The sequence below is a fragment of the Olea europaea genome, chromosome 10 (genome assembly GCF_002742605.1).
Source record: "Olea europaea var. sylvestris chromosome 10, O_europaea_v1, whole genome shotgun sequence".
Taxonomy (NCBI): domain Eukaryota; kingdom Viridiplantae; phylum Streptophyta; class Magnoliopsida; order Lamiales; family Oleaceae; genus Olea; species Olea europaea.
Window position 1 is genome coordinate 8,079,560 of NC_036246.1, and position 15,407 is coordinate 8,094,966.

A 15,407-nucleotide genomic window follows, 5' to 3' on the forward strand; every position below is an offset into this window, starting at 1 on the left:
ATGGTTTTCAATTCTAGCAAACAAACAGAAAAAAATTGCAAAAAAGATATTTCTCAGCCAATGGCTGGTTTTTATGTGAGTAAAGAATTTTTAGGAAAGTGGAATAAAGGTCCATATCGTTTAAATATGGGATAGATGATAAATTTATAAGAGATTGAACTATTCCATTTTATGAGTTCTTCTTTTTAGATAAAACTTTAATTTCAATACAAGTGATATCAAAGTTGGTCTCCAGAATTAGCCACATGATTGCAATCTTACAAAGTTGGAATCTAGTTGAAAAAATGAAAAATTACAAAAGATATTCTTCAACAAAAGAATGAGATTTCGGAACATAATCACAATAATGCAATGAAGCTATTAGTCATACTAATCGTGACATGGCGCTATAAAGTGATATTAAAAGTGAAAGATCAAATAAAAGTATTAAATTGATACTACCTATCAATCAATTTTCTCAATGAGTTATGCTATATGTACATTACCTTTGCAATCATTCTTTACATACTACCATGTGACATCACCTACTTCATTAATTTTGAATTTTGAAATTAGATCAATGCAATGTCACCCTCCACATAGGAGTGGATGCAGCATACATCGAGCAAAATTCTTTCTCTATTAAAATAGGGAATTTACAAAGTGCGATCTTATATAATGCTTCTTTTGTTAATTTGCCAATCACGTTCTCGACTCCAATTGATCTCATAGTAAAATCAAACTACAATATTTATTTTTGAAATATCATCTGATTTATAGCTAAAATTTTGAGTCATATCTACCATTGGAAATTTTTTTTATTGGGACGGTCTCATCGTCCTACGTGGTGCAATGTCAAATTGAGAGTTACCACCTCATCGGATGGTCTACCCTCATCCAATGAGATAAGGCCACCTCGGGACTTGATTGTGCGACTGTCACACCAAATTTTTTTTCTTACCGTTGGGTCAATTCTCGATAAACGGTCTAAATTTACGGGCCTAGTTACCAGCCTAGCCCAAATTTATGGGCTTCATTGCACATGTTGTGCCAAGTAGTAAGAGTGTAAGACTAGGATTTAACAAGTGGCTCGCACATAACAAATTAACAACACACTTGCTAGCCTTCCGGGGCATAACCCAGTAGTGCAAAGGATAGGAGTGAGGTTATCTCATGCCTTGTTGGCAGCCGCAGTGTGGGGATTCGATTCCTAAGACATAGAATTGGACTCCTTGTAGGCACAATGTATAGGCAACTCTTATTTCCTGATCTGTTGGGGGCACATCCCGCTATTTCCCTTCCACACAAAGTTCTATGGACGGGGAGGTGGGGCCTCAAGATTGGGGCTCAAACCCTTTTTTTTTTTTTTAACAATACACTTGCCATTTCTTTCTTCATGTATTTGTCCTCTTCTTCAGTCTGCCTCTGCACAAGAATAAAACCCTAGCTTCGTCAATCCAAACCCTCCAAAAGTCATCTTCAATCGCTCTATCGTTGAGTTGCCATTTTCATCTACACTCAGAGTCGCTGTTAGTTTTATTCATACCGAAATTATTTATTACGAATTTTCATTTTCTGCATGAGTGCTGTAACAATGTGGATGTTTTCCTTATCAATTTTGTTCTTTATATTAGGTTTCATTTCTTATAAGTATTTTTGGAGGAAAAATGACATTATTAACCTGAATTTCTTTTATTATTGGTTAATATGGAATTCCGCAAAATGACATTTTAATGAATATTACGGATACCGTTTGTTGTCGAGCTTCTTAATATGTGGGGTTTGATTCTTGTTTGTTTAAAATCTCTAGGTGCCAGAAATTCAGTGGCTTATTCTTATTTTTGGGTAACTCTGGACAAAGATAATAGCTGTATGACTGCTCAAAAAGGCATTCGGCTTATCACGTACTCTCCAGAAATTATAGGTGGAGAACCAATCCATGTTTTCTCTAATGGTCTTCCAGTTAAGGCTTCAAAGCTTGAGCCTGCACGGTATGCATTTCATGCTGCTGCTCTTAGGTTGATAGGTCTATTGTAAGAAGAAAATGCGGATGATGGTGGAAAGAAGGAAATTTTGAATGAGAAGGAGCAGATGTATGTGGAATCATCTAATTCTAATAGCAGTAAAGGCAAGAAGAAATCTGATGGCGAAACAAAGCAGTAGGATCATTATGCTCTTTTGGGGTTGAGCCATTTGAGGTATCTTGCTAATGAGGATCAGATAAAAAAAGATTTATCGTGAGCCTGCTTTAAGGTATCATCCAGACAAGCTGACTTCTTTGCTGGTTGCTGAGGAAACAGAGGCTGTAAAGCAAGCGAAGAAGGATGAAAAGAGTCACTTTAAGGCCATTCAAGAAGCCTATGAGGTGTTGATTGACCCTATCAGAAGAAGAGTCTATGATTCCACATACGAGTTCGATGATGAAATCCAGTCTGATTGTGCCCCGCAGGACTTCTTCAAGGGTTTTGGACCTGCATTCTTGAGGAATGGGCGCTGGTCAGTGAACCAGCCTGTCCCGACCTTGGGAGACGATAATAGTATTGTCAAAGAAGTAGCTTTTATGGTTTTTTGTACAGCTTCAAGAGCTGGAGGGAATTTTTTCATGCTAATGAGTTTGACCTAGAGCAAGCCGAGTGTCGTGATCACAGGAGGTGGATGGAAAGGCAGAATGCAAAACTTTCAGAGAAGGCAAGAAAGTATAAATATGCACGTATACGTACTCTTGTTGATAATGCCTATAAAAGGGATGCTAGAATTCTATAAAGAAAAAGAGGAGCAGAAAGCTGAAAAGCAAAGGAAGAAGGAGGCCAAACTTTTAGCAAAAAAATTGCAGGAGGAAGAAGCGGCAAGGATTGCAGAAAAGGAGAGACGTAGGAAAGAAGAGGAGGAAAGAAAGGCTGCTGAAGCTGCTTTAAGTCAGAAAAAGTTGAAGGAGAAAGAGAAAAAATTATTGAGAAAAGAGAGGACCCGTTGTCGAACACTTTCATCTCCAATTTTATCCTAACATCTGGTGGATCTTAGCAATGATTATGTAGAAAGTTTTTGTATGTCACTTGATATCGAACAACTGCGTAATTTGTGTGACAAGATGGAAGAAAATGAAGGGCTAGAGAGATATGAAGTTCTCAAGGAGGTGCTCAGATTAGATCGCAAATTGAAGGATGGGAAATAAGAGGAGAACAAGTTACAGCCGAATGGTATGGCGGTAGCAAATGGAGAAGATATATTTAGCGGCCACGAGAAAAGGGAAAAACCTCTGAGCAAAGAGGAGATTGAGCTTTCGAGAAAAGGGATGCAAAAATATCTTAAAGGAACTTCTCAAAGGTGGAAGTGATATCTGAGTACATTGGTACTGCAAGATCAGTTGAAGATATTCTCAAGGCTACGAAAATAGTTCTTCTACTAAAACCTGACTCTGCTAAAGCTTTGACTCATTCCTTGAGAAAAGGATAGGCCAATCAATTGCATCTCCTCTTTCAACTAGAGAGGAAGTATAGAGGGATAATATAGCCAAGAAGAACGCCTCTGATGTAGGCAATTTGCAAGAATTACCAAATCATAGCAGAAGCTTCCAGAACTCAAATAACACAAGTGCTGCTAATGTGGTTACTTCAATTTCAGTTCTTGATATGTGGTTAGACATACGGGAAAGAGCTTTAGTTCAAGCTCTATAGACTTTCCCTAAGGAAACTAATCAGGGATGGGAACGAGTTGTAGCTGCGATTCCTGGGAAAACTGTAAGCCAATGTAAGCAGAAGTTTGCATTGATGAAAGAGAAGTTGAGGAATAGCAATGTGCCAGTGAAGAATACTGCTAAATCTGATAATTTGCAGGAGTCATCCAGCCAGACTGAAAACTACCAAAACTCAAGAGGATAATAATGTTGGTAAATTTAATTGGTAGCGTATGGAGTGGAATCGGGTTCTTATATACCGTATATGTGATTTAGACACCGGATTCATGCTTACCGTATTTGGCAATTGTTTACCGTATTTGGCAGTTCAATTCACCGTATATGGCAGCTTACAGTGTATGTTAGACAGCTCACCGTATTTGGCAACTTACCGTATATGCCAGGCAACTTACCGTATTTGCAACTTACCGTATATGTAGAAAGCTCGTCGTATATGGCAGCTCACTGTATTTGCAGGCGAAACTCACCGTATTTGCACAAAATTTGCATAAAGTGTTTTTATTCATACAATAACTAAAATAACACAAATTTTTTTACTTACAAATAGAAATACCGTATGTGAAATCTATTTTTCACACTCACACATAAAACGAATTGAAAAAAAAACGTGTATTTTTTTTCTTCTAGAAATCTATTTCTAACATAAATTTTACAAACAATATATAAGACGTGTAAATCGCTAAATAAATAAATCTGTAAAAATAAAATGTAAATTAAACAAATAGCAGATAAGTTTTCAACCCGAGGCCTGTGCGAATACAATTTTCTTAAAATAGATCCGGCCCCTCACCTTAAGTGCTTGAGGTCTAGTCCAAGCATTTGTTTCCTAGGATACAACGGTAAAATCAGTAGAGTCTAAGCACTACAGAAACTACTCCGGCAAACTGATTTAGCGTCTGAACAGTATCACCACCAAGACGACTTCACTGGACAGAAAGAAGACGACGACAGAATCTGGAAATTTTCGTCCAGAGAGAATTTCGTGTGTTTTCCTAGTGAGATTTTTCATATGTTTTATTGTTGGAAAATTTGAGATTTAATATAGCATAAATTTGTCATTAACTTTATGGCAATTAACATTGGAGTTACTTCAATTTCTGAAAGTTTTGGAAGTTTCAGAAACTCAAAAGTCAATGGAGAAAGCAAAAAATTGCAAAACAAGGGCTCTCCGGAGGGGCCAATTTTTGCTCCGTTCGGTTCGATAATCGTGTACACAGGTCGTCCCCCCACAGAAGTTCAAGGTCCGAAGGCAATTTCGGTCCGAGATTTGCACTCCCTGTGCACGCACATGAAGAGAGCCTCGATGCTACATATGATTACACCCTTCCAATGTGCAACCATATTTAAAGTGGTCCTTGCTTTCATATTTTTCCTATGTGGAACTAACTTCAATTTTTCCCATATAACCATCTTCCAATGGTCAATTTTGAGCTCCAATTTCTCATTTACCCGAGCTTCAGTTTTGGCAAGTAAATAAATGATTTTGATGCTTTCACGTAGGAGAACATGGATCAACTTTGATCTTCTAAATTGGACCAATGGGTTCCATCGAAAATCTTGCCAAAAGTGAGTCATTTACTTATTTTTTCCAACAATCCCCCACATGAATAAAAATTAGGAAAGATATGAGACCGTGAGACACGAGACTAGGTGATAAAGTTCAACGATTGAAGCTTGCATAGGATAGGTAGGTATCACCCTTTGAACATTCCCTTATGAAAGCATATTTACTTTACTAGCTGACCAGTAGACGTGATGTCCTTGAACTGTTGTGCCGTTTATGTAAACAATGATATACTTCACACAGGATTCTTCCTAACACAATTCAATTCTCATTATTATGATCGTTTTGGCCATGAACATATGTCTGGTTTTGTGAGAGTTCTTAAGAATTGAGCCCCACACAATTCTCTTAGAAGCGGCCCTACTTCTCTCTCACATAGGTGATTTTTTATTACAAGTAACCTGCATTACTTGGCTCGAACTTCGACGCATAAGAATTATTAAAAGCCTATTGCTTATCCTTCATTCTTATGGGTATCACTGTTATATCATTGGAATGGACAGGAGGAAACACCCCTACAGTGATTTTATTAAGCCTTTACAATTAGGTTGTCCTTTTAAACCTAGATCTTGGGATATCTAGTCAACTAGGTTGGATTTCCTTTGTAATGACTTATTCATTCAAGGGCTTAAGTTCCATTCCTTTCGATGATTTTCCAACTAACTCTCTATTTAACCCTTTGGTTAGCGGATCCGCAATGTTATCTTTTGACCTTATATAGTCAATAGTGATAACTCCAGTTGAGAGTAGTTGTCTTATGGTATTGTGTCTACGACGTATATGTCTAAACTTACCATTGTACATGTTACTTTGTGCCCTTCCTATTGCTGATTGACTGTCACAATATATGCAAATTGCTAGCATAGGTTTTGACCATCTTGGAATGTCCTCTAAGAAGTTGCGCAACTATTCGACCTCTTCACCATATTTATCTAGAGCTATAAACTTAGATTCCATCGTAGATTTGGCTATAACTATTTGCTTAGAGGATTTCCAAGATATGGCAGCACCTCCTAATGTAAACACAAATCCACTGGTGGACTTTGAGTCTTTTATATCAGATATCCAATTAGCATCACTGTATCCTTCAATGACCGCTGGATATCTGGTATAATGTAGTCCATAGTCATGAGTATATCTTAAGTACCTTAGTACTCTTACTATTCCTTTCCAGTGATCAACTCCTGGATTACTCATGTATCTGCTCAGTTTACTGATTGTGTAGGCTATGTCTGGTCTTACACAACTCATCAAGTACATTAGACTTCCAATAACTCTCGAGTATTCTACTTGAGAAACACTTTCACCGTTGTTTTGAAAGATGTTGACTCGTATCTATCGGTGTTCTAGTCAAGCCAGTATCATCTTTATTGAATTTTTTCAAAATTTTGTCCACATAATGTGACTGACTTAGAACAAGTCAATCTGATGTTCTTGAGATTTTGACTCCAAGAATAACATCAGCTAAACCCTTATCTTTCATGTTAAATCTCGAATTCAACATATATTTAGTGGATTCAATCATCTTATTGTCACTACGGACAATAAGCATGTCGTCAACGTAAAGACATAAAATGACATAACCATCTTTAGTGTTTTTAATGTAAGCACATTAGTCACACTCATTGATTTTAAATCCACTCTCTATCATGATATTATCAAATTTTTTATGCCATTGTTTGGGTGCTTGTTTCAAGCCATATAGTGACTTCACCAATTTACAAACTTTCTTTTCTGCCCTAGTGATGAAAACCCCTCGGGTTGTTCCATATAAATTTCTTCTTCTAAATCTCCATTTAGAAAGGTAATTTTAACATCCATTTAATGTACTTCAAGATTTCGCAAAGTGGCAATCGCAATTATCAACCTAATCGATATTATTCTCGTCACTGAAGAATACGTATCAAAGTAATCAAGACCTTCCCTTTGTTTGTAACATTTTATTACTAATCTGGCCTTGTACTTTTCAATAGTTCCATCTGCTCTCATTTTCCTTTTGAAAATCCATTTATAGCCTAGTGATTTGCTTCCTAGAGGAAGATCCATTAGCTCATATGTATGATTTTGCAGTATGGAATCTATCTCACTTTTAATGGCCTCCTTCCATTGAGGTCCTTCCGAGGAATTCACAGCCACTTGATATCTTTGAGATTCACTTTCTAGCATATAGGCCAGAAAATTAGGGCCATACCATTTTTCTGTCCTTTCCCGTTTGCTATGTCTAACCTCAGTCTCCTCTTCTAGTTCTTCATCATGATTATTTTCAGTCATAGTCTCATATATTCGTTTGGAGGAGCTTGCTTCCTCTTTGGACTTGCACGGAAATACATGTTCAAAGAATGAAGCATTTCTTGATTCTAATATTGTGTTTTTGTATATGTCAGGGATTTTAGAATCATACACAAGAAATCGATAAGCACTACTGTTGTGTGCATACCCAATGAAGATGCAATCTACTGTCTTTGGCCCTATTCTTACCTTCTTTGGTGTTGGAACGACCACTTCAGCAAGACACCCCCACATTTGTAAGTATTTATAGGAAGACTTTCTTCCTTTCCATAACTAATAAGGAGTCTTTTCCATTTTTTTTCGAGGTACCTTATTTAAAAGATAATTTGCTAATAATACAGCTTCCCCCACATGTTCCGAGGTAACCCAGAACTTACTAGCATTGCATTTATCATTTCCTTTAAAGTACGATTTTGCTGTTCAGCAACACCATTTTGTTGTGGTGAATAAGGTGCGATGGTTTCATGTATGATTCCGTGTTGTGCACAGAGTTCCGTAAATGGTACTTCAGACTCACCACCTCGATCGCTTCTTGACACCTTAGTTTTCTTATTAAGTTGAGTTTCAACTTCACTCTTATAGAGAACAAATTTCTCTATAGCTTCATCTTTACTTTTTATCAAATACACATAACAGTATTTGGTGCTATCGTCTACAAAAGTAATGAAATACTTGTTGCCACCTCTTGTTTGTACAAGTTTTAAGTCACATACGTCATTGTAAATTAAATCAAGTGGTTCTGTGTTCCATTTAATTGATTTAAACGATGACCTTGTCAATTTTGTCTTAACACAAGTTTCACACTTATGTTTTGAATCAATGTGGAACTCGGGTATGCAATTCAAGTTAACTAGTCTTCGTAAAGTATCATAGTTAACATGTCCTAGTCTACCATGCCAAAAATTGGAAGACTCAAGCAAATAAGCAAAAGAGATTGCTTTATTCATTTTTGGTTTAACAACCATTATATTGAGCTTAAACATACTGTCGGAAACATATCATTTTCCGACAAATATTCCACTTTTTGACAAAATAATTTTGTCTGACTCAAACACAGTGCGAAAGTCATGCTTATTCAAAAGCGACCCGAACACTAGGTTCTTGCGAATTTTTGGCACATATAGCACATTGTTGAGAGTCAGCTCTTTTCCCGAGGTCATTTTCAGAACCACCTTTCTTTGACTTTTGATTTCAGAAGTTGTTGAATTTTTCATGAACAACTTCTCTCCATTCTCAATTGCTTCAAATGCTGCAAACAACTCCTTATCAGAGCACACATGCCTCGTAGCACCGGTGTCAATCCACCACTCCTTAGGGTTTGATCCTACCATGTTCACTTCAGAAACTACAGCTGAAAGATTCAACTTCGACACATCTTGTGTCATGTAGTCAACCACATTTGCTTCTTTCTTCTTCTTTGGCAATCTGCACTCCAAAGACTTATGACCTACTTTGTCACAATTGAAGCATTTCCCTTGAAATTTCTTCTTAGAAATTCCACCTTTCGGTCCTTGCTTGGTCCTTTTGCCAATGGATGACCCAGACTTGTTTTTGTAGGTCTTACTACTTTGACCATGCTCCACAACATTAGCTTTAGCAGCACTAGGATTGAACCACTTCTTTTCGGAACTCTTGTTGTCTTCTTTAATTCGAAATCTAACAATTAGTTTTTCGACGTTCATTTCCTTTCGCTTGTGTTTCAAATAATTTTTGAAATCTTTCCATACGAGGGGCAATTTTTCAATAATTACAACCATTTGAAAAGTTTCACTCAAAATCATTCCTTCCGCATGAATTTCGTGAAAAATCACTTGGAGTTCTTGCACTTGACTGATAACTGTTTTGAAGTCCACCATTTTATAGTCTAGGAATTTGCCGACAATGAACTTTTTAGCCCCGACATCCTCAGTTTTATATTTTTTGTCCAAAGACTCCCAAAGTTCCTTAGCAGTTTTCATAGTACTATACACATTGTATAGCGTGTCTGCTAAGCTGTTTATAATATAATTTCGGCACAAAAAATTCCAGTGGTTCCAAGCATCGAGTGCACTGATTACTTGAACATCTCCTTCACCCTCATTGAGTTTTGAAGCGGTCTTAGTCAAGAATCTCACAAGATTCAAAGTGGTAAGATAAAATAGTATTTTCTGCTGCCACCTTTTGAAATTCACACTATTGAATTTCTCTGATTTTTCTCCATGATTAACCGAAACATTAATGTATGGCCAGTTGTTGGAGCCACAGTTTGACTCACAACAAGACTTGACAATCTAGTCACAGTCTGAGCCACAACAGAGCTTGGCCCTTGAGCCACAGTTGAGCCCATAGCTTGATTTCCAGTAGGCACAGTTTGGGTCACATCCATGTTGGTCGATTCATTTGCCATTTTTGAAAATCAAACAAAAAGAAATTAGTTTCTAAAATTAACAATTTAAGAAACCAATTTTTCCTTTAGGAATCTATTTTAAGTTTGTTGGTAAATTTAATTGGTAGTGTAGGGAGTGGAATCGGGTTCTCATATACCGTATATATGATTTAGACACTGGATTCACGCTTACCGTATTTGTCAATTCAATTCACCGTATATGACAGCTTACCATATATGCTAAGCAGATCATCGTATTTGGCAGCTTACCGTATATTGAGAAAGCTCACTGTATATGGTAGCTCACTGTATTTACAAGCGAAGCTCACCGTATTTACACAGAATTTGCATAAAGTGTTTTCATTCATACATTAACTAAAATAACACAAAATTTTTCACTTACAAATAGAAATACTGTATATGTGAAATCTATTTTTCACATATATAACGAAATGAAAAAAAAAAGTGTATTTTATTTTATTTTTCTTCTTCTAGAAATCTATTGCTAACATAAATTTAACAAACAATAAATGAGATGTGTAAATCGCTAAATAAATAAATCTGCAAGAATAAAATACAAACTAAATAAATAGCAGATAAATTTTCAACCCGAGGCCTGTGCGAACACAGTTTCCTTAAAATAGATTCGCCCCCTCACCGTAAGTGCTTGAGGTCTAGTCCGAGCGTTTGTTTCTCAGGATACAAAGGCAAAATCAGCATAATTTGAGCACTATCGAAACTACTCCGGCGAACCAATTTAGCATCTAAACAGTATCACCACCACCACGACTTCACTGGACAGAAAGAAGATGATGACAGAATCTACAAATTTTCGTGCAGAGAGAATTTCATGTGTTTTTTTGGTGAGATTTTTCATATATTTTATTGCTGAAAAATTTGAGATTTAATATAGTATAAATCTGTCATTAACTCTATGACAATTAACATTGGAGTCACTTCAATTTGTGGAAGTTTTAGAAGTTTCAAAAACTCAAAAGTCAGTGAAGAAAGCAAAAAAATTGCAAAGCGTGGGCTCTTCGGAGGGGCCAATTTTCGCTCCGTTCGGTTCGATATTTGTGTACGCAAGTCGTGCCCGCACACAAATTCAAAGTTCGAAAGCAATTTTAGTCCGAGATTTGCACCCCCTGCGCGCGCGTGGAGAGAGCTTCTATGCTACACATAATTGCACCATTTCAATGTGCAACCATATCTAAAGTGAGACTAACTTAAATTTTTCCTATGTAGGACTAAAATTTTTCCCACATAACCATCTTCCAATGGTCATTTTTAAGCTCCAATTTCTCATTCACCCGAGCTTCATTTTTGACAAGTAAATATATGATTTTGACTCTCTCACGGAGGAGAATACGGATCAACTTTGATCTTCTAAATTGGACCAACGGGTCCCATCGAAAATCTTGTCAAAAGTGAGTCATTTACTCATTTTTTCCAACAAATGATACTGCAAAGGTGACGCCTTCAAATTCTAACGAAGATATATGGTCTGACGTATAGGAAAAAGCTTTGGTCCAAGCTCTTAAAACCTTCCCGAACAACACTAACCAGCGATGGAAAAGAGTAGCAGCTGCAATTCCCAACTGCTAATCAGTGTAAGAAAAAGTTTGCATTGCTGAAAGAGAACTTCAGGAACAAGAAGAATGCAGTTTGGGCTTTGATCAAGTTTTTACTAGTTGGGATTCCGTATTCAGCTCATTTTCCTGGGTATGACTATTCAATCAATATTTCTTGGATCAGATGTGCGTGGATCCACATTAAACGTTGAGGTTCATGTCGTACATCTGACCGTTATCTTGTCATCGTGTCACTAACAGGTTATAGTGAACTATTTTTTGTAATACGATAATTATTAATGGAGGGTAAAATTGATTTCAATTTTTATAATTAAAGAATGTAACTTGATGATGCTTGAGATCTCTAGGATCATTTGAAGATCAAAAATTTTGTACTGATGCCATAAAATGCAGGCACTTATAGCATTTTTTTCAGGGATCAACAGATCTTATTTGCTAGTCTTAGAAATTAAGTACACAGTGCTTTCACCATTTCACTCAGCCTAAAATAAACTCAATAGTTTTTTTCGGAGGTCATAACTCATTGTAGTTAGGGTATGTTTGGCAGAATTTTTGAAAATTCAACCAGCTTATGAGATTAGGAAATTTTACAGAAAGTTGGCCTAAGGTCCGTTCGATAGGAATTTGGAAAAGTTGAAAGTTGCTTTTAAGATTAACAAGTTGTTTTTGAATATATTTCGATAATTTTTTTAAAATGTTTTGTCTTGCTATGAGAGATTTTAGATGAAGTTGACTTAAGTTAACCTTCTCAGGGGCGGAGCCGTGATTTTAGTTCAGCGCGGACAAAAATTTTTTGACGTCAAATGTCGAGGTTTTGGTCATGGATTTAATGACACTAAAAAAATAAAATAATAGTACGATAATACTAAAAACGACATAATTTATATATTTCACTTGTTCCTTACGAGTTTTAATACTCTGTGCGAATCGGAATTGCGACGCTACAACAGGGATGAATTCTCTCACTCACAGACAAAGGGTTGGATTGATTCAAATGAATGAATGAGTTTGGGCCAATTGAATTTTAAGGAAATGGGTCTAATAGGGCTTCGCTCTCTGAGCTGGACATTGTACATTGAAAAAAAGCTATGAATATTCACTATTATTGATATCTGAAACTTTATAAGTGGGTTAAAAAAAAATCTGCCCAAAAGTCCGTGCCCGCACTGGACATGCATTGGCTCTGCCCATGAACCTTCTCATGAAATGGACACTCTTCCTTAAAAACTTTTCTACAGAAACAGAAGTAAAAACAAAAACCTTGTCGGGCTCAATCTAACTTCACCTCTTTTGGGGGATTAGATGAAGGCGTGTATATTTAATTATTTATCATCAGATTCCTGGTTGGACCTTTAAGAATTAAAATAATCAGGCCCACATAGTGCAGAAAATGTATCTGTCCTCTCTAATGAGACAACATAATATTCGTAAATAATGAAAAATACTAGTAAAATTTACTAGCTCTCGTTGGTAAATCTTTTTGCAGATTTAAGTTGCTCAAACTTTATTTTTAATTATATATTTTATTGGATCAGTTACTTTTATTCATTTTTAACTTCACATTCATGGGACCCACCAACTTATAATCTCAAAAATTTCAAATATGAAATAGAACTAGAACTAATTTTCATTAAATTAAAAACCACTCTAGATCTCCGGAGTATGAGTTTTGGGATACCGATTTAAACCTCGATTTTGAGCGTTTACGAGGTGTTTATTTTAGAAATGGTAAACATTGGAAGAAAATTTGAAAATAATTATTTTAGAGAGTAAAATTAGTAATAATTAAAATAAGTGTTCGATGAATAATTATCCAATCTTCATTCATTTTTACTGTAGATTTGAAAAATATTATTTTATATAGAGTAAAATTAGGAAAAATTTGTAAAAAGATTAAAAACTAGTCGATTAAAAAATACGATCCAAATTACATTTCATTAATTTTGAGTGAGTTCCTCAAAAACCTAATAAACATCGATTTTCTAACATTTCGTAAATGACGTAAACAAACAAGGGTTAACATTAATGATAAAATGACGAGTAATGTTATTTGTAGTGATTTACTGTCGCAGTCGTTTTACATTCCATACATGTAACGGTAAGTGAATCGATGCATGAACTACTAGAAATAATATTATTCTAAAATGACCAAGCAGAACCTAAGAGTCACCAAGAGAGGAAAGAAAAAAAAAATATAAAAAGAGTGAAGAGAGAGAATTGGGGGTAGAAATAGAATAGTAAAAGCACTCATGTGCAATGTGCCGCGAAGAACGGGTTCAAGAAAAAAAGAAATCACCGTTTTTGTCCGTATATCAATCAACTTGCATCCTCGTGCACTGCTCCATGCCGGTGAATCTAAGTCACTTAAAAGGGAAGAAAAGAAAACTTTTATTCTCATTAATATATTTTGCTCCTTTTTATTGAATGCAAATCTGCTTTTCTACTTTATTAATTTGAGAAATTGGTGCAAATGGTCCTGAATTGTTGTTCAAATTGTACTTTTGATCCAAACCTTTTAGATGTGACACAAATTTCCCAAATCATTTCACTTGGGGCAAAAATGGTCCTTTTAAATGGAATCCAATCAAATGAGCCGTTAATTTTGTACGTGCAATGCAATTGTCCTTGTTTTTTTTTCTTTTATTTCAAGATATAGTCTGGTCAATTAACTTTTTCTACTATTTTTTTTTAAATATAAGATAAAGAAATTCATCTTCCTCCGTACACTCTACGAACTGCCATACGCTCATACCAAATCGCCACCATACAACTTGGATCACACAACTCTTTACATGATCAAGCATAAAATTTAGTTCATAATAATTATGGTGACGGAAAGTTGTTCACTATAACGATTCTTAATCAAATTCTGACAAACCCAAATGAAAAAAATTTTAAGAACTCATTAAACCCCAACTTAAAAAATTCTAAAGTAAAATATTTTTGTCAAAAGTTTACCTTTCTTTACGTTAAAAACTTGAGAAAATTCAATTTGAACATGTTTTTAATACCACACAAAAGGATAAAAATTGGAGCTTCATAGTTTGCGTGGGAGATAATCTAATTCCATACCAAAAAGAGAGACCCCATAGATGGGGAAAAAAAACTACTTATAAAATGGAGGAAAATTAGGTGTGGGCAACAATTAAAGACTGCAATACAAAAAATAAAATAAATAGATTTTAAAGTGAAAATTGCGTTTGAATGTGTGAGAGAGATTATGTTTTAGAAGCGAGAGAAGAATACTATTTGTGGCGATGGTGGTGCAATGTAGTGTGTGATAGTACTGTGAGGTGGGATGGTTAGATCAAAATCAAATTTTTATTTATGTTTAGATTTCTTGGCCTTTAAAAAAAAAAAAACATCAATTAATGAAATTATCCCTTGAAATAAAAACAAAATAAGGACAACTGCACAAAATTAACAATCCTATTGGACGGGTGTTCTGTTCAAAAGGATCATTTGATCCAAAAAATGAAAAGATTTAAGACCATTTAATCCATGTTTAAACAATTTGGATTAAAATGCAACTTAAGAAAATGTTCGTGAGCGTTTAAAACAATTTTCCTATTAACTATTCTATAAAGGTACAGAAAAGTGTAACTCCAGGTGTCTTATGTTTTGCCCATTAGGGAATAGAACATTGCTTAAGTTACCTTACTTTTACTCCTGTTTTGCTAATATAAATCAATCATACTACGTATCCAGATTTAAATTCAGATAGGGCACTTGTCGATGTATAATTGGACAATTTGAAATATTAAAACAAAAAATCCAATCATTTTTTGACACGTCAATCTGTCTCCCCCCCCCTAATTTGGACAAGTGGCTTTATTCAATCTAAATTTTCTAATAATGAAACACAAGTCTCTTTGCAAAAGTCAAGCTTTATCTTTTCTTTATTTTTGTTAATAATATTATAAA

At 35.5% G+C, this 15,407-nt stretch overlaps 1 pseudogene; it reads left to right on the forward strand.

The window, feature by feature from the left end:
- Positions 1-1,392: 1,392 nt before the first annotated feature.
- On the forward strand, positions 1,393-4,136 carry LOC111401118 (annotated as a pseudogene).
- The last annotated feature ends 11,271 nt before the right edge of the window (positions 4,137-15,407 follow it).